We start from the raw sequence: 20,302 nt of genomic DNA on the forward strand, positions 1-20,302 counted from the left end.
TGTGCTATTGAGTTTTCCATGGTTAAATTGCTCATGCAACTGATGCCTGCAAAAACCAGGCTTTGGCTCCACAGCACATCAGTTAATTTTGGAACATCAAAGTGCCCTATCTGCTGATGTCATCCCCCCCCTTTCTGCTGATGTTATTGTGATGCCAGGTGATTGACAGGTGGCCAGCAAGGCTAGATTAAATAAAAAGTTCCTCACTCCTAGTGTAGAGCTTGGGGAGTTTGCCCTTATAATTATAGTTGCTCTAGTCTTTTCCAGTGATCTGATGCACTGTTTCTTTTAGCCACCCAACACACTGCTCCATCCTGGACACCTGGGACACTGAAGCACTGCTGGATGAATGGCAGAGAAGAGTCCTTCTTATGCTGTTTTAGAAAACAGCTTGATATACAGGTTGTGTTTATATAAAGTGCTGCCATCTCCTGGTAACATAACTATTTGGCAGGCAAAAATATTACACTGTGGCCTTTGAAGTTTTAGAAATTCAAACTTTGGATTTTAGAAATTCAAACTTTGGATTTTACAGACATGACTTACACAATCTTGTGATGTTCAAGCACCTATTATACATTACGCTTGACTAAGACTTCACGGCCTTGTAATGGCTTTTCAAACATTGCTAAAGGAAGTAATGGAGACAAGAATGGTGAATTCAATTCTAAAAGAAAGAAGAGTACAAATAAACACTCCTCTGTGGGCTTTCATTTTTAATTTTTTGTTAGTGAAAGAATCCTAAAAATTGGAAAGGGTTTAAGAAATAATACATTATCTTCATTATACAATGTGTACCGTATTTTTCGTTCTATAGGACGCACATTTTCCCCTCCAAAAATTAAGGGGAAATGTGTGTGCGTCCTATAGAGCGAATGCAGGCTGCGCCGCTAAGCCCAAAGGCAGAACAGGAAGACGGAGCACTGCGGAGTGCTCCGTCTCGCTGCTCTAGCTTGGGGACGGCTGCGCGCAAACCTCTCCAGGGCAGCGGGGTGCCTTCACCCCGCTGTCCTGCAGAAGCTAGCAAGGCTGTTCCCAAGCCAGAACAGCGAGACGGAGTGCTCCGTCTCGCTGCTCTAGCTTGGGGACGGCTGCGCGCAAACCTCTCCAGGGCAGCGGGTGCCTTCACCCCGCTGTCCTGCAGAGGCTAGCAAGGCTGTTCCCAAGCCAGAACAGCGAGACGGAGGGCTCCGTCTCGCTGCTCTAGCTTGGGGACGGCTGCGCGCAAACCTCTGCAGGGCAGCGGGGTGAAGGCACCCCGCTGTCCTGCAGAGGCTAGCAAGGCTGTTCCCAAGCCAGAACAGCGAGACGGAGGGCTCCGTCTCGCTGCTCTAGCTTGGGGACGGCTGCGCGCAAACCTCTGCAGGGCAGCGGGGTGAAGGCACCCCGCTGTCCTGCAGAGGCTAGCAAGGCTGTTCCCAAGCCAGAACAGCGAGACGGAGGGCTCCGTCTCGCTGCTCTAGCTTGGGGACGGCTGCGCGCAAACCTCTCCAGGGCAGCGGGGTGAAGGCACCCCGCTGTCCTGCAGAGGCTAGCAAGGCTGTTCCCAAGCCAGAACAGCGAGACGGAGGGCTCCGTCTCGCTGCTCTAGCTTGGGGACGGCTGAGCGCAAACCTCTCCAGGGCAGCGGGGTGCCTTCACCCCGCTGTCCTGCAGAAGCTAGCAAGGCTGTTCCCAAGCCAGAACAGCGAGACGGAGGGCTGCGTCTCGCTGCTCTAGCTTGGGGACGGCTGCGCGCAAACCTCTCCAGGGCAGCGGGGTGCCTTCACCCCGCTGTCCTGCAGAGGCTAGCAAGGCTGTTCCCAAGCCAGAACAGCGAGACGGAGGGCTCCGTCTCGCTGCTCTAGCTTGGGGACGGCTGAGCGCAAACCTCTCCAGGGCAGCGGGGTGCCTTCACCCCGCTGTCCTGCAGAAGCTAGCAAGGCTGTTCCCAAGCCAGAAAAGCGAGACGGAGGGCTCCGTCTCACTGCTCTAGCTTGGGGACGGCTGCGCGCAAACCTCTCCAGGGCAGCGGGGTGAAGGCACCCCGCTGTCCTGCAGAGGCTAGCAAGGCTGTTCCCAAGCCAGAACAGCGAGACGGAGGGCTCCGTCTCGCTGCTCTAGCTTGGGGACGGCTGCGCGCAAACCTCTCCAGGGCAGCGGGGTGAAGGCACCCCGCTGTCCTGCAGAGGCTAGCAAGGCTGTTCCCAAGCCAGAACAGCGAGACGGAGGGCTCCGTCTCGCTGCTCTAGCTTGGGGACGGCTGATCGCAAACCTCTGCAGGGCAGCGGGGCGCTGCGCTCCAAAGGCTTCAGAGATCTTTGAGGCTGGCGGTGGGGGAAAGCATAGGCGCACAGCCTGCCCACTGCTCCAAACCTAGAGGGGAAAGGCAGGCTGCTGGCACAGCAGCACCCCCCGCCCCCATTCAGCAGCCCAGGAGTGTGGGGCATAGGCGCACAGCCTGCCCACTGCTCCAAACCTAGAGGGGAAAGGCAGGCTGCTGGCACAGCAGCACCCCCCACCCCCATTCAGCAGCCCAGGAGTGTGGGGCATAGGCGCACAGCCTGCCCACTGCTCCAAACCTTGAGGGGAAAGGCAGGCTGCTGGCACAGCAGCACCCCCCGCCCCCATTCAGCAGCCCAGGAGTGTGGGGCATAGGCGCACAGCCTGCCCACTGCTCCAAACCTAGAGGGGAAAGGCAGGCTGCTGGCACAGCAGCACCCCCCCGCCCCCATTCAGCAGCCCAGGAGTGTGGGGTATAGGCGCACAGCCTGCCCACTGCTCCAAACCTTGAGGGGAAAGCCGAGGCTGCTGGCACAGCAGCACCCCCCCAACCCCATTCAGCAGCCCTGGAGCATGGGGCATGGGCGCACAGCCTTCCCGTTGCTCCAAAGCTGCAGAGGGAAGCCGAGGCTGCCGGCAGACGAGCGAGGCTCTCCCCTCCGCCCCCATTCAGCAGCCCAGGAGTGCAGGGCAGGGGCGCACAGCCCTCCCGTTCCTCCAAAGCTTCCCAGGGCTGCAGGGGGAAGCCGAGGCTGCCGGCAGGGGAGCGCGGCTCTCTTTCCCCGCCCCCATTCAGCAGCCCAGGAGTGCGGGGCAGGGGCGCACAGCCCTCCCCTTGCTCCAAAGCTTCCCGGGGCTGCAGGGGGAAGCCGAGGCTGCCGGCAGGGGAGCGCGGCTCTCTCCCCCCGCCCCCATTCAGCAGCCCAGGAGTGCGGGGCAGGGGCGCACAGCCCTCCCCTTGCTCCAAAGCTTCCCGGGGCTGCAGGGGGAAGCCGAGGCTGCCGGCAGGGGAGCGCGGCTCTCTCCCCCCGCCCCCATTCAGCAGCCCAGGAGTGCGGGGCAGGGGCGCACAGCCCTCCCCTTCCTCCAAAGCTTCCCGGGGCTGCAGGGGGAAGCCGAGGCTGCCGGCAGGGGAGCGCGGCTCTCTCCCCCCGCCCCCATTCAGCAGCCCAGGGGTGCGGGGCAGGGGCGCACAGCCCTCCCCTTCCTCCAAAGCTTCCCGGGGCTGCAGGGGAAGCCGAGGCTGCCGGCAGGGGAGCGCGGCTCTCTCCCCCCGCCCCCATTCAGCAGCCCAGGAGTGCGGGGCAGGGGCGCACAGCCCTCCCCTTGCTCCAAAGCTTCCCGGGGCTGCAGGGGGAAGCCGAGGCTGCCGGCAGGGGAGCGCGGCTCTCTCCCCCCCGCCCCCATTCAGCAGCCCAGGAGTGCGGGGCAGGGGCGCACAGCCCTCCCCTTCCTCCAAAGCTTCCCGGGGCTGCAGGGGGAAGCCGAGGCTGCCGGCAGGGGAGCGCGGCTCTCTCCCCCCGCCCCCATTCAGCAGCCCAGGAGTGCGGGGCAGGGGCGCACAGCCCTCCCCTTCCTCCAAAGCTTCCCGGGGCTGCAGGGGGAAGCCGAGGCTGCCGGCAGGGGAGCGCGGCTCCACCACCACTACCAAAGACCAGTCCAAGAGTGTGCCGCACTCCGACAATTTGGCCCCAGGGACCACACATTCGCTCCATAGGACGCACAGACATTTCCCCTTACTTTTTAAGAGTAAAAAAGTGCGTCCAATGGTGCGAAAAATACGGTAGCTGACAGCGTAGTAGTTCACTGCTCCCAAAAATGAGAGCTGCAGCAAGCGCACAAACACAGAGCAGAGCAAAATAAAAAAAAAATTGCTCCAGTAGCACCTTAGAGACCGACTAAGTTTGTTATTGGTATGAGCTTTCGTGTACATGCACACTTCTTCAGATACATGCACACAAAAGCTCATACCAATAACAAACTTAGTTGGTCTCTACGATGCTACTGGAAGGAATCTGTTTATTTTGTTTCGACTACGGCTGACCAACATGGCTACCTACCTGTAAACAGAGCAGAAGTATCCAGTGTGGTAGCAGGAAAGTGGCTATAATAAGTGTATTGTTTGCATGTTCAGGGTGCCCAATGGAAGCCTCTGGAAAAGCTTCCATGTGGCTTTCAAAAGAGAATTGGATAAATTCAGGGAGTTTAAGACCTTCAGTGACCACTGTGTTCTATCTCCACTGTTGACGGCGGTATGCATCAGTATACTAGTTGCTGGGAATCACAAGTTGGGGATTTCCATAAATATCTGCGTCACCTTGCTGGCTGTTTTTCTGCTGCTGCTCTCTTTGGCAACTCTGCTCCTCCCTGGGCGCCTTCCTAGCTAGCTGTTCCTTTCCTCCCCAACTCCTGAGCAGAGTACAAACCCCCTAAAGAAGCCCATTTCAAAAGGACTCACTTCTGCATTGCTACAGGTATGAAAAAGGGAGGAGGTAGTTTGCTGTTTGCTGCTACCCCATACCTGCTGCCACCATACCCTCCAATATTTCTCCTATGAAAATAGGGACGTCCTAAGGGGACGCGGGTGGCGCTGTGGGTAAAACCTCAGCGCCTAGAACTTGCCGATCGCATGGTCGGCGGTTCGAATCCCCGCGGCGGGGTGCGCTCCCGTCGTTCAGTCCCAGCGCCTGCCAACCTAGCAGTTTGAAAGCACCCCCGGGTGCAAGTAGATAAATAGGGACCGCTTACCAGCGGGAAGGTAAACGGTGTTTCCGTGTGCTGCTCTGGCTCGCCAGATGCAGCTTGTCACGCTGGCCATGTGACCCGGAAGTGTCTGCGGACAGCGCTGGCTCCGGCCTCTAGAGTGAGATGAGCGCACAACCCTAGAGTCTGTCAAGACTGGCCCGTACAGGCAGGGGTACCTTTACCTTTAAGGAAAACACTCCGGGATCAAATCAGAAACTGGGCCGGCTTCTGTAAATCCATGACTGTCCCTGGAAAATAGGGAGACTTGGAGGATCTGCTGCCTGCAGCATGTGCCCCTCTTTTACCACCCCCACCCTCCTGATCTGGCTTGGGTAGATGCCATATGGAATGCTGCCTGTCGTCCCTGGCACAGAGAAGCTTTTTAAGTGAATTCCTCTGTGACACCAATATTGTACTAATTGACTTTCTGGAATTCATAAGGGATAAAGTGGAGACATGCAAAGGATGGCATGGGGTAGAGGCTGGTGGGTGGGAATGGAAGGAGAGAGGAGCTCAAAGGATGGGTCAGTGCCATAAGTATGAAATATTTTAGTTTGATCATTTCTGGCACCTGATCTTCTGGTCTAGTGCACTTCCAGTTCAGTCAATGGAAAGCAATTCAGCCCAAACCACTATGTGGGTGAACAGTTACACCCCACAACAGCTGCAGTTTCTTCAAGAACAAAAACCTTTGACTGATTAATTCTTTCCCAGGTTTCTGACTCAGCAAGGCACAAAAAGCTAAAGCCTTTATCCACCTGTTTCCTATGTAAAAGAGATCAGGAATTTTACCATTGGAACTTTCTGCAAGTCTGAAGATAATTCTGTTTTTGGTGTTCATTTGTTTTTAAAGCAATAATAGGCTTAATCACCAAAATGATAACAATCTGAATAAAGAACTTGAAGTCTTGACTGACTTACAGTACATGGTTGCATTTTTGTGGCCAGGCTTCTGTCTCAAGATATATGCCTTTATAACGATCACTAAGACTGCTAATTTATACACACAAATAAGGATAATGACTTTGGATTTTATAATAACCTCAGTCCAGTATATCTGAAGGAGCGTCTCCACCCCCATCATTCTACCTGGACACTGAGGTCCAGCACCGAGGGCCTTCTGGCGGTTCCCGCACTGCGAGAAGCCAAGTTACAGGGAACCAGGCAGAGGGCCTTCTCAGTAGTGGCGCCCTTCCTGTGGAACGCCCTCCCACCAGATGTCAAAGAGAACAACAACTAGCAGACTTTTAGAAGACATCTGAAGGCAGCCCTGTTTAGGGAAGCTTTTAATGTTTGATGTATTACAGTATTTTAATATTTTGTAGGAAGCCGCCCAGAGTGGCTGGGGAAGCCCAGTCAGATGGGTGGGGTATAAATAATAAATTATGATTATGATTATTATTATTATTACATGGGACAAGTTTTAAACAGAAGAGGTATCAATAGAAAAAAATAACTAGTGAAAAGCTATGGTAAAAATATGGTCCTTTTTCAACTTGATTATTGTTTTCAACAAATATTGAAATTGTTTTCAACAATTATTGTTTAATTGTTCAACATTTCTCCTGAAAGTATTTAAGGCACTTCTGGTTAATGATTAGCTGATACTATACAGAAAATCAATACAAAACTAGCACACCGTTGTTGTTTTTAAGATAAGACATAGAATAAAGGGAGCCAGTTGAGTCAATCATAACTTTTGGTTTAACATTTCACAAATAATATGAAGCAATGGTTTGGGATGTTGTTGCTGCCCTGGACTCATACAATTTAATTGTATGCAACTCATTTATTTGCATTTATAATCTAAAATATATAGAATCTGATAAACCCCAGGTGCTTTCTGGCTCCCATTGCTTCCTTTTCTACCTCACAGCATTCTTAGTGTGGCTTATGCCACTTCACTGCCACAACCATACTCCCCATTGGACTTGGCCAACTCTGTCACTTCTACCTGGATAATCCAGTTTCTCATTTCCTGCCAACTTGACCATGATTACCTAGGAGGTGACAGGGAGATAAGGCTGCAGAGCTGCATTGGAACTGCTCAGGTCCCAAGCTGCAGTTTGGTCACTCCTGGGAATGTTGAAGATATTTTTAAAAACCTTAAGTTGCATTAACATGTTCAGTGCATATGTGAAGACCACTTGAGTACCCACCCTCTGTCAGCTGATATTCTTTCTTTGGGAAGCAGCATACTTCCAGGCATCAAGATATTTCCTAGTTTTTAACCTTTGTTTCTTTTTCACCCTCAAAGAAAGAAATCAATCATTTCTGTATCGTTTACAGAGGGGTGGGGCAACAGGCGCTATTGCAGATGCTGTTGTCTGTTCATTTGGCTGATTTTCCAGCATCCTTAACTTTCACTCCAGAATACACCTGAAATTCTTGGGTGGTGCTGCAGTGGTAGAGGACATACCTGGATGTCTTGGGGGTGGCTGGCTGTGGTTGCTAGTAGCCATAAAAAGCAGGGGTGGAGAGCTTCCCCTGCTAATGAGTCCCACCAGGCCTTTCCATTTGGACCATGAGGACATTTTGGCCAAGCCATGCCCACCAAAATATACACCTGATGTCATATATTACATACCAGTAATTTTGTTGAATTCCCATAGTGCGACTAGCAAGACCTGACAGAGCAGCTCACACTGCCCCCAAATTTTGAAGATGTTGATGCCAAGATACTCATTACTTTTGCAAAGTAAAAATGGAAATACCTCTTGGGGAAGGTTCCCCCCCCCTTTCTACACACACATCAGCAAAATTTCATTACTTAGGCACTTCAGTGATCTGGCACCATGTGCCAAATTCATGGACTGCCAGGTTGCAGGCATTTTGAATGCCGTCAGCACTAGAAGGCAGTCTGGGTTATGCTGTCTTGCTTCTTACACTGATTTCCTACGTCAACATAGCTGCTGAATCATTCCTACTTAACAACATTCTGTCTGTTATAAAAAGAGTCAGTCAACTAGAGTTAATATTCAGCCTGATTAATAGGAAATAAATGTCTGAATAGCCAACATAGATAAAATATAATGAGTTCTCCTTTTATTTATGTTCAAGAAAGAATATTAGACATCTGAGTCAGTTTCTATGGAAGACAAATGTGATTTTTGTACTTTTGTTTGCATAGAAAAGGTTCAGACATGAGATCATTTTATAAATACATAAATGACTGTCGTGATGTTTTCAGTATCCTCCGCAATTGCTATTTTTCAGAATATTCTTTTGTGGACTAATGATTTACTATAATATCTGTGCTGAAGAGGCATCTTTTAGGTCCCTGAGGTCAAGCAGCTAAAAGTGCTAATTTCATGGTCTAATGTTTTAAAAACTAGGTTAACATACATATTGTATTGGAATACGTTGATATAAGTTTGCTTGACTCTGGGTGAAACCCACCACTGCTGTTCTGCTTGTGGAATAGCTTTTGATCCAGCAGATGTGTCTGTTAACTTAAGAGAAGGGGGTGAAATTTTCTCTTATTTCGCACTTTCTGCTGCTGTATGTATTGGTGCATTCAGATAACAATGTATTGCACAAAGAGTTTTTTTAAAGTGTGTTTTAAGCACCAATATACTTTATACATAGCATAAAAATAACAGCCACTTAAAAACTGCTCTAGAGGGCTGGAGCACCATCCAGAACTGTGTGGAAAGGGTTGCAGGGAAAATCAGGGAAAACCAGTTCCCCTTCTCTAATGTCTGCAGATGCTTCCATTTGATCAAAAGCTGTTCTGAGAATGGATTTCACTGGATTTCACACCTCTGCATTGGATTGTGACTAGTACATACCACTTACAATGCAAAAAATTTTCTAAGGCTTTATCCACACAATTCCACAGAGTATACATGAGCTGCATTTTTGCTCCTTTGTGTTCCTGTCTTCATCTCATAAAATACCATATCAAATCTCCATGGAGCAAGAAACAGGCCAGAGGAAAGATACCTTGCTGTGATGCTTTATCAGTTCACATCTTCTGTCTAAGGTGAAACTGATAAGCCTTGTTCTATATGCCTGGAAGACTGTTGTATCAAGAAGGGGGTAAAGATAATCCAAATATCAAAAGTGGAAAGGAAAAGATCTAGGAAGAGATTGGGTATGGGGAGAGGCGATGTTGTTACTATTTGCTGCTTCTAAAGAGGGGAAGGACGATATGATATGCTCAATGCATCCTTGAATAACAGTTAACAGCTAAGGCACAGAGGATTGCTTGGCTATACAGAAGAAGCTATGTAACTCATCACTACCGATATCATGGGCCTAAATACCTCCCACTCATACTTGGGCAAGCCAGCCGGCACAGCGGCAGTGGTTGGATGGAATTCTGTGTATCTAATATGTGTTCTAATACTGCTTGGGATATGCTTCCACTTCCTGCCCAGCGCCTGCTGGAGAAACAGCTTCCAATATATTGCTCCATCTATATGAAACGATATAAAATCATGGAAAATTCTAATATCCTAACTTTTTCATGCATGCATAGCTCATTTAAATGGAACGGGGATGAAGTTGAAGTATAGCTGCCATTCGTAGGTTGGCCAAAATATAGTTTGACAGACTGGAAATAATTCAAGTACCAATGGAATCTGATAGGTATCCTGGATAAATAACCTGCCATATGTTTTCTAGTTAACAAGTAATTTCCACTGGACATGCTTGGTGCTGCCTTTAATTATTTTCTAAGGCGGGTTGGGGAACCTCAAGCTCACCAGGTGTTGGTGGACTATATCCCTCCTACTGCCACCTGTGGCTGATGGGAGCTGGAGTCCAACAATATGTGGGAGGCAGCAGGTTCACCACCTCTGGCTATAATGCTTGCCAAGCTATAATACAACTGACAGTCTGTTAAACATTACTAACTCTTGTCTATATCAACATACATTCATTTTATATAATGGGTTTCCCAAAGAGATAACAAAAGGTGACACAACTGCTAGGAGATCTACATGCAAATGAATAAATATATATTAGTGTGTTTGGAGGAGTGCCCTCTAGTGTATCATAGGGCAATAAATTCAACTTTAACTCCATTTTTTTGTAGCAGTAAAATGTTCTGACTTTACATGGTTGGCATTCCACATCCCAAACTTATCATGCTGTCTAGAAATTTGGGGATATTTTTTCCTGATATATTAGACATAAGAAGGGAGTGCCATAATGGCTCCTTCCGCTTGTATTAAAGACAAATGATCTCTTCTGCACCCTGTTCCCTATTCTCCAACATAGGAAACAGTGGGAGGAAAGTTAGTGCATAGAAAAAACAAATACATCATTGAGGTGGGAAAATGCTTGAGCATCTGTTAAGTTTTCTAAAGTTATGAACCTTTGAATATTGGATGTTACGCTTGGGCAGTTTATGCAGATGTGCATTCTATGACTATCCCCAGGCTACTCCATCAACATCTCTGAGTGCAGTGCAATGCTAGGGGTTCCTTCATCTCTGTTTTCACAGATGTGCTCACACGCATTAATATTCACTCTCAGGTCCCTGTGTCTATTGGACCTTCCCTTACGCCATCTGTAGGGGCATAGTTATTGTTCAGAACAGCATGCAGGCCAGATCTGACAATGTTATTTATGTGTTCAAAAGGCTGCCATGTGCTCTTTGTACCTCTTAGTTCAGGGCCCAGGGAGGCTGGGGAAAGGGGTGAACATATTTGTAATAGCCATGGCAGCTGATCGAGGTAGCAAAGAGGAATTCTTTTTGGGAGGTGGGGAGCTTTAGGAATATAGGAAGCTGTCTTATACAAAGTCAGATAATTTGTTCATCTATCCCAGTATTTTCCACATTGTCTGGCAGTGACTCTCCTGAGTTTCGGATAGGGGACATCCCATTCATATCTGGAGATGTCGGGGATTGAACCTGGGATTTTCTGCAAGCAAAGCAGATGCTCTACCTCTGAGCCTTTCCTGTGGCAAGTGTTAAGAACCTTGTTTTGGACATGCTTCATATTAAATGGCACTCACCGCCCCGCCCCCCACAAGCTACTGAGGAGTGGGAAAACAAAGCAAAAAAAGGAATGGCCAGGGAAATGCAACAAAGAAGCAAAGGCAAACAAAGAAATGCAAAGCAGTTTAAGAACAGAAAAACAAGTTTAAAAGGTCTGATTGTGCTTGCCCAGCAACTTGAGTACTGTACTTTGATGGTAATGCAAAAATAGAGGTCAACATGCATAACCTATGTCATGGTGGTGAATGCTGGGCTGGAATGCACTTGTTGTTAAAAGTCATGGTGTGCAGGCCCATGAGGCAGCAGGGTACACTTGCTCCGGGCCTCAGAGGCTAAGCTGGGCAGGGAGCCTTCCCAGGGGTCTCTGCCAGGGGCCTGCTGGACTTACACTGTTGAGTTGATAATTTTATTCTAATTTTATTCATGCCACTAGCCTCAGACAATCTCTGCACCGTCTTGATGGGGTAGGTGGGTGACAGTGGGTACATTAGCCTGAACCCTATTTATTCTCTCTCTTTTTAGTCATCAGAAGCCATTGCTAAGTGCAGTTGCTTCAGCCTAGATCACGCTGACCTAAGGTGAAGCCTGTAACATGATGAAGCATTAAAGAGATGCTTCTTCATAGATGTTAAGCTATGGGTGTGACCACACACAGCTTATTATAGGGAAGGCCAGGCGAACAGCAGAATGCTAGGCAAAGCAAAGTTTTTGAGCTGTTCTGAAACAGTGGGGCTAGGCATGGCAGTAAACATTCTACTTGTGTGATTCTAGTGGTGTTTCTGAGACAAAATGGTTGCTCAACTTGCTTTTAGACTTTGTTTCAGCCATTGATTTATTTTCATAAAATTTATATACCGCTTGATTGTAAAAACCAAAAAAGCAAAGCGGTTTGCAAAAAGAATAAAACAATAAAGTTATTAATAAAAACAAAGCTTTTTTAAAAATGAAACCAGCAGTAAACTAAAGGCACACCTGCATCCTGTATATCTGGGAAGGCTTTTTAATGCTATAACTTAGCTCTGGAACATGGGAAGAAATAAAATTGAAGAGTGTGATGCTGATCCCATTTCTCATGTATGACTAACCACAGCCAACACCCACATATATATATCTAGGACTCAGAACTTTCCAGGTTCAGGGATGGTTTCCTGGCATTAGAGATCCTCCTGGCACCTCTTATTTTAGAAATGAAGCACTGCTTGGCATGTGATGCCATTAATTGAAATTGAAATCTGACAAGGGCTCAAGCGTCTCCAGGAAAAATGCTTTTGGCAGTTTCACTTCATGACTCATGCTGTGTGTATGAGATTATATTCATGTCATGATAGCATGCCATGATATTTAGGTTGTACAAATGTCAGTGGGGTTGTAGGTATAGTATAATTAAACAGAAAGGACTGGCTGGTACATATACGATCAATCACAAGGCAAAATCCAGGCAGGATGGAACAGTTAAACACATACTTATATCTCCCCCTTATCAAGCAACTCACTATTGGCTGGAATATACCCTCAGAAGAAAATCAAAGTTAAGCCCACTAAAGCCCATTTATTTTAATGGAAGAAGTAAGAGGGTGCTTAAATCTCTCCTGTGAAAATGGCTTAAAAGCCTTTGGCCTTCATGTTTGTTCACCAGCGATTTGGGCTGGTCCTCTGGAGCTACTGGGGCACAGCCCTCCAACTGAAAATGCCAAGCATTTAAAAAAAAAAAATACCCTCAAAATCTAAACACAACTGTTTTCCTGTCCCATACACATATTATATGATGAAACCAGTGCTTCTATATCAGTCTGCTAGGATGATTGTAGGACAAAAGAGTTAATATGTAATCAGTTTATTTGGCCTGCCCAGATAGTTTAGCTTGCAGTTATCTTCTATAACCCTCAGATTAAATGGTTTGAAAAACTGGAGCAGCAAAAATAATAAATACAGCAGCATTGAAGTTAGGCACATTTCTACTTCCAAGACACATTTCTACTTCCAAGCCAAATAGTTTCAAAGGAGCCTCCTTTCCCATTATCTGTGGAATGGAACTCACAATCTCATTGCTATCTCAAATACAAGGTAGTTTGCAAAGTGCAGGATTCCCTCATATTTTTAAGTTCTCTCATGAGACACAGTGAAGCAGGAACACATACTGAACACAACAAAATTGTGTTTGTGGGCTTTTACCTAAGGCAAATTCTAATCTGTGGAAGCTGAAATTGTAGTGGAAGTATCTTCAAGAAAGTAGTATATGTCACTGTGTCTCAGTTTAAGCATTTCTTGTCAGTGCAGCCCACTCCTAAAAATCTTTGCTTGGAAGTACATACATCCAGTGGGACTTTCCCTTTATAGAAAATTATGTACAACACATTAACCAAGAGAGAAGGAAGAAAAAGAAGAAAGAGGACAACATAATATGCACAAGAGTTTTCCCCAGTTATAACAAACCAGAATTATGGGACTATATTATCAAATCCGTATGGGGCATGGCATTGCAAATCATGTCCATCCCATCCATTTGCCATGCCATCCCACAGTGTTTTTCCATAAAAGTCCATTTGTTAATGGCGATTGCCAATAGAGTACATAAGAAAATATTGCCAAGTTTTATGGAATTTGTTTTTGGGTTTTGTAAAGTCCGGTGCAGAGACACTGGGCTGATCACACATTGAAGTGGAGTACTATTTCTAGATAAGAGTCTGGTCTCATGAGGCAATGCTTATGTTTTTCAATACATAAATCTAGAGCCATTTCATCTTAGTGTGCAATACAAAATGACAAGTGAGTATGCTCAAGAATGCTTATGAAATACAAAGATGTACTATATTTTAGTATATATTTAGTATATTTTAATTTTTTTAAAAAGGGGTATCTTAGTGCCTTCCTTGTATAACGTATCCAAAAAGCCAGTGGACAAACAAGCATTCAGAGGCAATGAAAGCTGTCCTGACTGAGCCTCAACACCCTGCTGTGAGAAGCATCTCAGTATTACGCAAATGTAAGCAGTACACAAACAAGGGGGTGATTTTCCTTTCCTAATATTGCTCCTTTCTGGGCACATGATTGCCTACTGCTTTCAGTTCTATACACGGGCCTCATAGATCCTAATGCAACGCTGAAGGCTAATATTCTAACGAGTCTACAAAATAGTTCATTTTGGTATAGCAGTGGTGGGGAACCTTTGGCTCTTCAGATGTCAATTCAACTCCCATCAGCCCTGGCCAGCATGGTCAATGGTCAGGGGTGGTGGGAGTTGGAGTCCATCAACATATGGAGGGCCAAAGTTTCCCCTTCATGATCGTATAGCTTTGTATAGTCTTCCAAGCATGTCGTGTAAGTTTAAAGATTTCTGACATACGTTGTAATTGGGGTGGGGGAAAATAACAGGTAATTATTTTCAAAATGGGAAAACCTGAATTATATACAGACATTTCCCTTTCCTACTTAGAGGCTTATATGGGGCAATTGGAATCAGAGAGAGAAAAGCCAGAACCAAAATATTCAACTCCCCAGGTGGAAGTCAGAAAACTAGGCAGTTCTATTCATATTGCCTAGTAAATGCTATCAAAGTTGGCTGGATTTCATGTGTCATTCAAAATACAGGCCAAAATATTTTAGTCCAGCTGTTGTCAGATGCTGAATCTGACCAGTGTCATGGATCCTATAGGCCTCAAATACATCCATATCACAAGCTGAAAGTTCACATACCAAGTAGATTATTCTTATTTGGTTATTTAGATTTATATTACACTCTGTATAAAAAGATCAGGGTAGCGAGACCAGTTCCTTATCATATATATTATCAAAACCACCTTAGTGAGATAATTTGCGTAGTGTTGTGTGTATGTGTATGTGTGTGTGTGTGTGTGTGTGTGTGTGTGTGTGTGTGTGTGTGTGTGAAAATGAAGTGCTACTTCAATGTGTGTGGAAGAAGCAGCAGAGGTAACATTTTGTGGAGGCAGAGAATATTTTCAGGTAGCACATCTGTGTATAGAACTTGTGTTTCTCGAGTGCGGATTTCTTTCTGGAGTCTGTGGACCATCTTAGACAACATCTCCCTAGACTGAAAGAACTTTATCATGAGAAAATGTGTAACATGCTATGTAGATAACCACATGTAGCGAGTGGACATGTGTATGCATAAAAAAGGAAATGTGATCTCATTACACATTATGATCTACATGTTAAAATCTTAAGCATTTTAACCTAAGGTTACCAGATTTTTTTCAATGAAGCCGGGGACACTTTTCAACTTCCTACTAAGTAGGTGGATTTTGTCAGGGGACTGATTTGTAAATCCAGGGGCTGTCTCTGGGAAATGGGGACGTCTGGTAACCTTATCTTAATCATGCATGAAGGCTTCCTTGCTGCCTGCATTTGTGCTGCACACTTGAATTTATTTCCAGGGACAGAGCAAGCCAGAACCAGCAACTTAGCAGGCAAGGCTAGGGAGACATCCCTGCTCTCTCATTGATTTAATGTGTGACTGCTGCTTCTGAAGGGTTTGCGTGTGTGTGTGTGTGTGTGTATGGTGTAGGTACATATGTCTGGAGTTTAGAGTGTTTATTGGTATGGTTAGATTGTGTCAGTGATGCAGAAGATGAACTAGGTTGGTTGAGGAAACTTCCCAACCTCATTTGCTGGGAAAGGTGATTTTAAACAAGACCATATTCTAAGAAGAGTACTGCTTGAGCTCTTTGCTATGTAAGACTAACTAAAATGTTTGCTAAAGGTTTGTCAGGCACCATAATTTTCAACTTGTTTATTGGATCTGAATACGTCAGTGTAAGCATTTTGTTTTGATGAATTGTAAGTTAGCGCTGAGTGCCCCAAAGGTGCAGGTTAAAAGGAAAAGGAAAATATTGAGTGGGACTGAATCTGTTGAGAATTTGAGCATTGTTTTAAGATACTTTTCAAGCAATAAATTATTGGTTTGAATGTAGTTGGTTTGAATGTAGCTTTATAATGGTGAAATCTAGAGAAAGTTAGGTACACTGAAATCTGAGAATGAAGTGTTTTAACCATGTGCATAATTTGCACTGAATTTTATAGGACTTAGGTGCATTTAAGATGTTTTAGGATTGTACCCAAATTTCCCCTGACATTTCATTAATCAAAACAAAATAATTTGATTACATCAATCTTGGAGAAACAAATCAAATGATTTGTCAGAGTCAAAGTTTTGTTTTTTTTGATAAAGGAAAAACAACAAAATATTGAGGGACATTAATGACTAACACCTTTTTATGGTATAAGCTTTTTTTTGTTTTACTAGAGTATGCTTCACCAGGTACACAGAATCTGATGAAGCAGATTCTAGCTCACAAAATGTATGCCATAATAAATTTGCTAGTCTTTAAGGTGCCACAAAACAGAATGGAATTATAGACTCAAGACACCACCACTTTGGTATTTTAAACTTTCAAACACCCTACTCTCTGATTTAAAAAGCATACCACTATCCAAGACCAGGAGCAGCTGAAGAAAACCATTCACAGAAGCCAAATGCAGTTCTACATATACCAGACTGTAACATTCTTGGGAAATTGGCATTAAAAGCACACATGAAGAAAACCATATTAACAGTGACTTTTGTTTCACCAAAATATATGAGCCAAGCTCCCTTTCATTTCAGTTATGCCAAGAATGTGCTCTGGACTAAAATAAACCAAAAAAAAGGGATTATTTATAAATACATTGATGGATTCAGCCCCAGTGACCCCGGGGGGGGGGGGGGGATCAACAGGACAAGAATGGATCTAGGCATCTGTACTGTGAGTTTATTAGCCATGCATTTATCAAAGGGCTTACCTTTCAAGGTGGGCAGGTCTTTCATTTTGGAAAGTGCCGAATTACATTAGCTGGGTCCATTATCAATCGTTTTCAGCAGACATATCATTTATCCTTGGCCTAGGAATGAACAGGTTCCCAGCATTCTCATATCAGCATTCTAGAAGTAAAGAGAAAGGCCCCATTTAATTTTCTTCCTGCCGGCTAGAAGGAAAATGTTTTATAAAGCACATTAAATGAAAAATAAAAATAAATAAAGGAGACTACCACAAAGAGCAGGGAGTAGGGAACGACAGAATGCCTGGTTGATTTACAAGTGCTTGTGTGAGAAAAGGTTAAAATTAGATTGACGAGCAAATGTGTTCGCAGACTGCTGGCTGACAAATGGCAGAGCTATGCCAATGTATTACTTATGCAAGAGATGTAGCGGAAGTATGCAGGAGGATCATATCAGTGCATTAGTCAAATGCATACAAACCCACTGTAAACATAGAATGTTTGGGCGGGCACAACAGACGTCTATTGGAGAGGTATACTGTTGGGTTTTATTTAACAGCAATGAGTAACTAGATGAGTTGAACTGGACAGAAAGATTACTCATGTTTTGTGGACAAGTGAAGAAGGATGGCTTTGTTATCCTATCAATGGCAAAATTCTCCTTGGATGAATTTCCCAGCAGCTTGCAGATAAACCACTTCCACTGAACCGCTGATTAATAGTCCTTAGAGAATCCCAGGTTAAAGGGACACAGAACACATATAGACTGATCAGGGTCTGGCATATTCCATGTGTTTGTGCTTTCAGCAAGCGCGCGCACGTGCACGTACACACACACACACACACACACACTCTACAACAACACAAGGACAAACACAGAATATTCTGTGTGCTATTTTACTAAATAGAATCTGTAGGTCTACTTGCAGTTCAATCTGTTTGCATGAGCAAGGCTACCTGCTATCACTATTTCACACCAGGAAAGTGTCCAGAATATAGAAATGGCACAATCTTTGCCCTGAAGGAGTAAGAATGTAAGAGCCCATTTCTTAGTTATGTGCCAAAGAAAATCAGAAGAGCCTTGCTTGTTCAGGCTGAAGGCCCATCTAGTCCATCATCATTTTCTCATGGTGGCTAACCAGATGGCTATGGGAAGCCCATAAACTGGACATGAACACAATAGCGCAACAGCACTCCTACCGTTTCTCTTCAGCAACTAGTATTTAGAGGCATATTGCTTCTGACAGTAGAGATATAGTAAGGTCATTGATAGCCTTATCTTCTATAATTTTTTTAAGTCACCCAAGGTGGTGGCCATCACTACAGCTTGCAGGAAGAAATTCCATAGTTTAAAAATGTGCTACTTAATGCATAGGTTATGGTGTGCTTATAAAGCAGAAGGGCTGATCAAACAACCATGTTAATCATCTCCTTGAAGAGAAGGAGAGTTGGACCCCCCCCCTCCAAAGAACATTAAACTGCCTTAGTTACTCAACCACTGCAGAATCAATGCCATTATTTCTGGTAATGTCCTGAACACCAAGCAATTCTCCTGTCCCACATTCTGCACTCTGCTGGTATAAATGGCTGACATTATCCTTCTATGTAGGTGAAAGTACTATTGCTTTCCATGACACTGTGCTGTGGCACCATTCACAAACACTCTTGACACAGCAGATATAAATCGAGGAGCTGGCTTATGCAATAAGACCCATTGATTTACAGTGCTTCGTTTTTGAAGTGTTGTGACTCACAACTGCCAAACTAAGTCATATTTCAACAATGAATGTATAATACTTCTCTCTCTCTCTCTCTCTCTCTCTCTCTCTCTCTCTCACACACACACACACACACACACACACACACACAAACACACACACACACCAGCCACCATGTCTCCTCTTGATCAGGAGTGTGATGTTGTGATGTGTTGGGTTTAATCTTTCCTCAGGTGCCACAATCCTGCCAAAAAGTAAAGAGCCTGAAGCTGCTAGTCCCACTGGGGAAGAAAAGGACAGTGAATTCTCCTTTGTTCAATGCATTAAAATATAGCTGTCCTGGAATGCAAAATCCAAGCCAGAAGATATGAATTATTATATTTTTTGGCTAGGGCTGATGGCAGTGACAGCCCAAAACATCTGGATAGGGAAGGTTGGCATAAGCACCAGTGACCAGATAATCACCAGATACATCACATACCCCCTTTTTGGGGAGGATGCTGGAGGGGCAGCTGCAAGCATTCTTACACAGATCATGTTGGAATTAAACTTTAGTTCCCAATTTCAGAGCTATATGGAAGAGAGCCTGGGTCGTTTGACCCTTGAATTATTTCTCTTTCCCCTCCTGTAAGAACTACGCAAGATACTCTCTTTTAAAGTTTAAATAACATAACTTTTACTTAGTGTACATGCACTTGCAGATTAAAATATATACAATACAGATAGGTGTTACTTATGTTGGTAATACATCTTACATAAATTGTATCTAAGATAAATACGGACTAACTCTGAGGCGGACAGCAGCATAACATAGGGCTGCAATATTTTAAGAAGTGAAAATCCAGATACAAAAGTTGTTGAGCTTTTAATCTTTTTTAAAAATAAGTTTTTAAACTATCCCCCCCCCCAACACTTCCAAAATGGGCTGCCATACGCCCAGGTTTTCCCAGATGTCTTTAGTCAGTTTTTGAAAATTCCTCTCGGACGCCATTTTTGGCGGACGAATCCTGGCTATGTCCGGGAAATTCAGAACGTATGGCAACCCTAGCATAGCAGAACATACTGGCTGCTCTAACTGTTAATAACTGCCATAACTGTACCAACTGAAATAACTGCCTCAGTTGTATGACATCATAGAGTTCTATAGCCCTTGTGAACATTAACTTAGCACTTTGGATACTTTCATACCACAGATTATATAGATCCATACCAATCAGGGTGCAATCCTGGCCATGGGGCTGAGTTGGTCTTGGTCACCTTGATGGATGACCTTTGCAGAGAGCAGGACAAGTGGAGCATGGCCTTCCTCCTGCTTCTTGATCTCTCCTGCTTTTGTTCCCACTGACCATTGCCTTTTCCTGGACCTGCTCTGGGCAATAGGAATTGTGTTCCAGTAGTTCCAGTTCTACCTCTGGGACCGAATTCAGAGAGCTGCATTAGGAAAGTGCTTTTGGCCTCACTGCCACGAGGCACTATCTTATCTCTAGCGCTATTTACTATCTACATGAAGCTGTTGGAGGCAGTCATTAGGAATGCTGGGGCAAGGTGCCATCAGTATGCTGAATCAGAGGCTGCAGATAAAAAATTGTCTGAGAACTTGGCCCGTTGTCCACCCTGAGTTAGGCTGCACTCACCTTGAAGGAGAAAGTTTGCAGTCTGGGTGCACTTCTGGGTCCACCTTTCATCACTGGAGGCCCAGATAGCCTCAGTGGCTAGCAGTGCATTTAGCAGCTTTAATTTATATGGCAGCGATGGCTATTCCTGGCCTGGGAAAGACTGGCCACGAGAGCTAATTCATTGGTTAATTCAAGACTGCATTCCTGCAGGGCACTCCAGGTGGGGCTTCCCTTGTGCT

The 20,302-nt window shown here is 45.3% G+C and overlaps 1 protein-coding gene across 3 annotated transcripts in view; it reads right to left on the bottom strand.

Annotated features, from left to right (window-relative positions):
- ITGB6 (integrin subunit beta 6) overlaps nucleotides 1-20,002 on the bottom strand; it is a 66,749-nt gene extending 46,747 nt beyond the window's left edge. The window contains exons 1-2 of one of the 3 annotated variants that reach the window (XM_077936610.1): nucleotides 19,658-20,002; nucleotides 16,754-16,892 (exon numbers count right to left, since the gene is read on the bottom strand). The gene's annotated coding sequence lies outside the window, so the exon portion shown is untranslated. Of the gene's footprint in view, nucleotides 1-16,753; nucleotides 16,893-16,999; nucleotides 17,128-18,912; nucleotides 18,932-19,657 lie in introns of those variants that run through there. The other 2 variants (XM_028746861.2, XM_028746855.2) reach the window with 2 other exon arrangements.
- Nucleotides 20,003-20,302: the final 300 nt, after the last annotated feature.

Source organism: Podarcis muralis, chromosome 1 (genome assembly GCF_964188315.1).
Source record: "Podarcis muralis chromosome 1, rPodMur119.hap1.1, whole genome shotgun sequence".
Taxonomy (NCBI): domain Eukaryota; kingdom Metazoa; phylum Chordata; class Lepidosauria; order Squamata; family Lacertidae; genus Podarcis; species Podarcis muralis.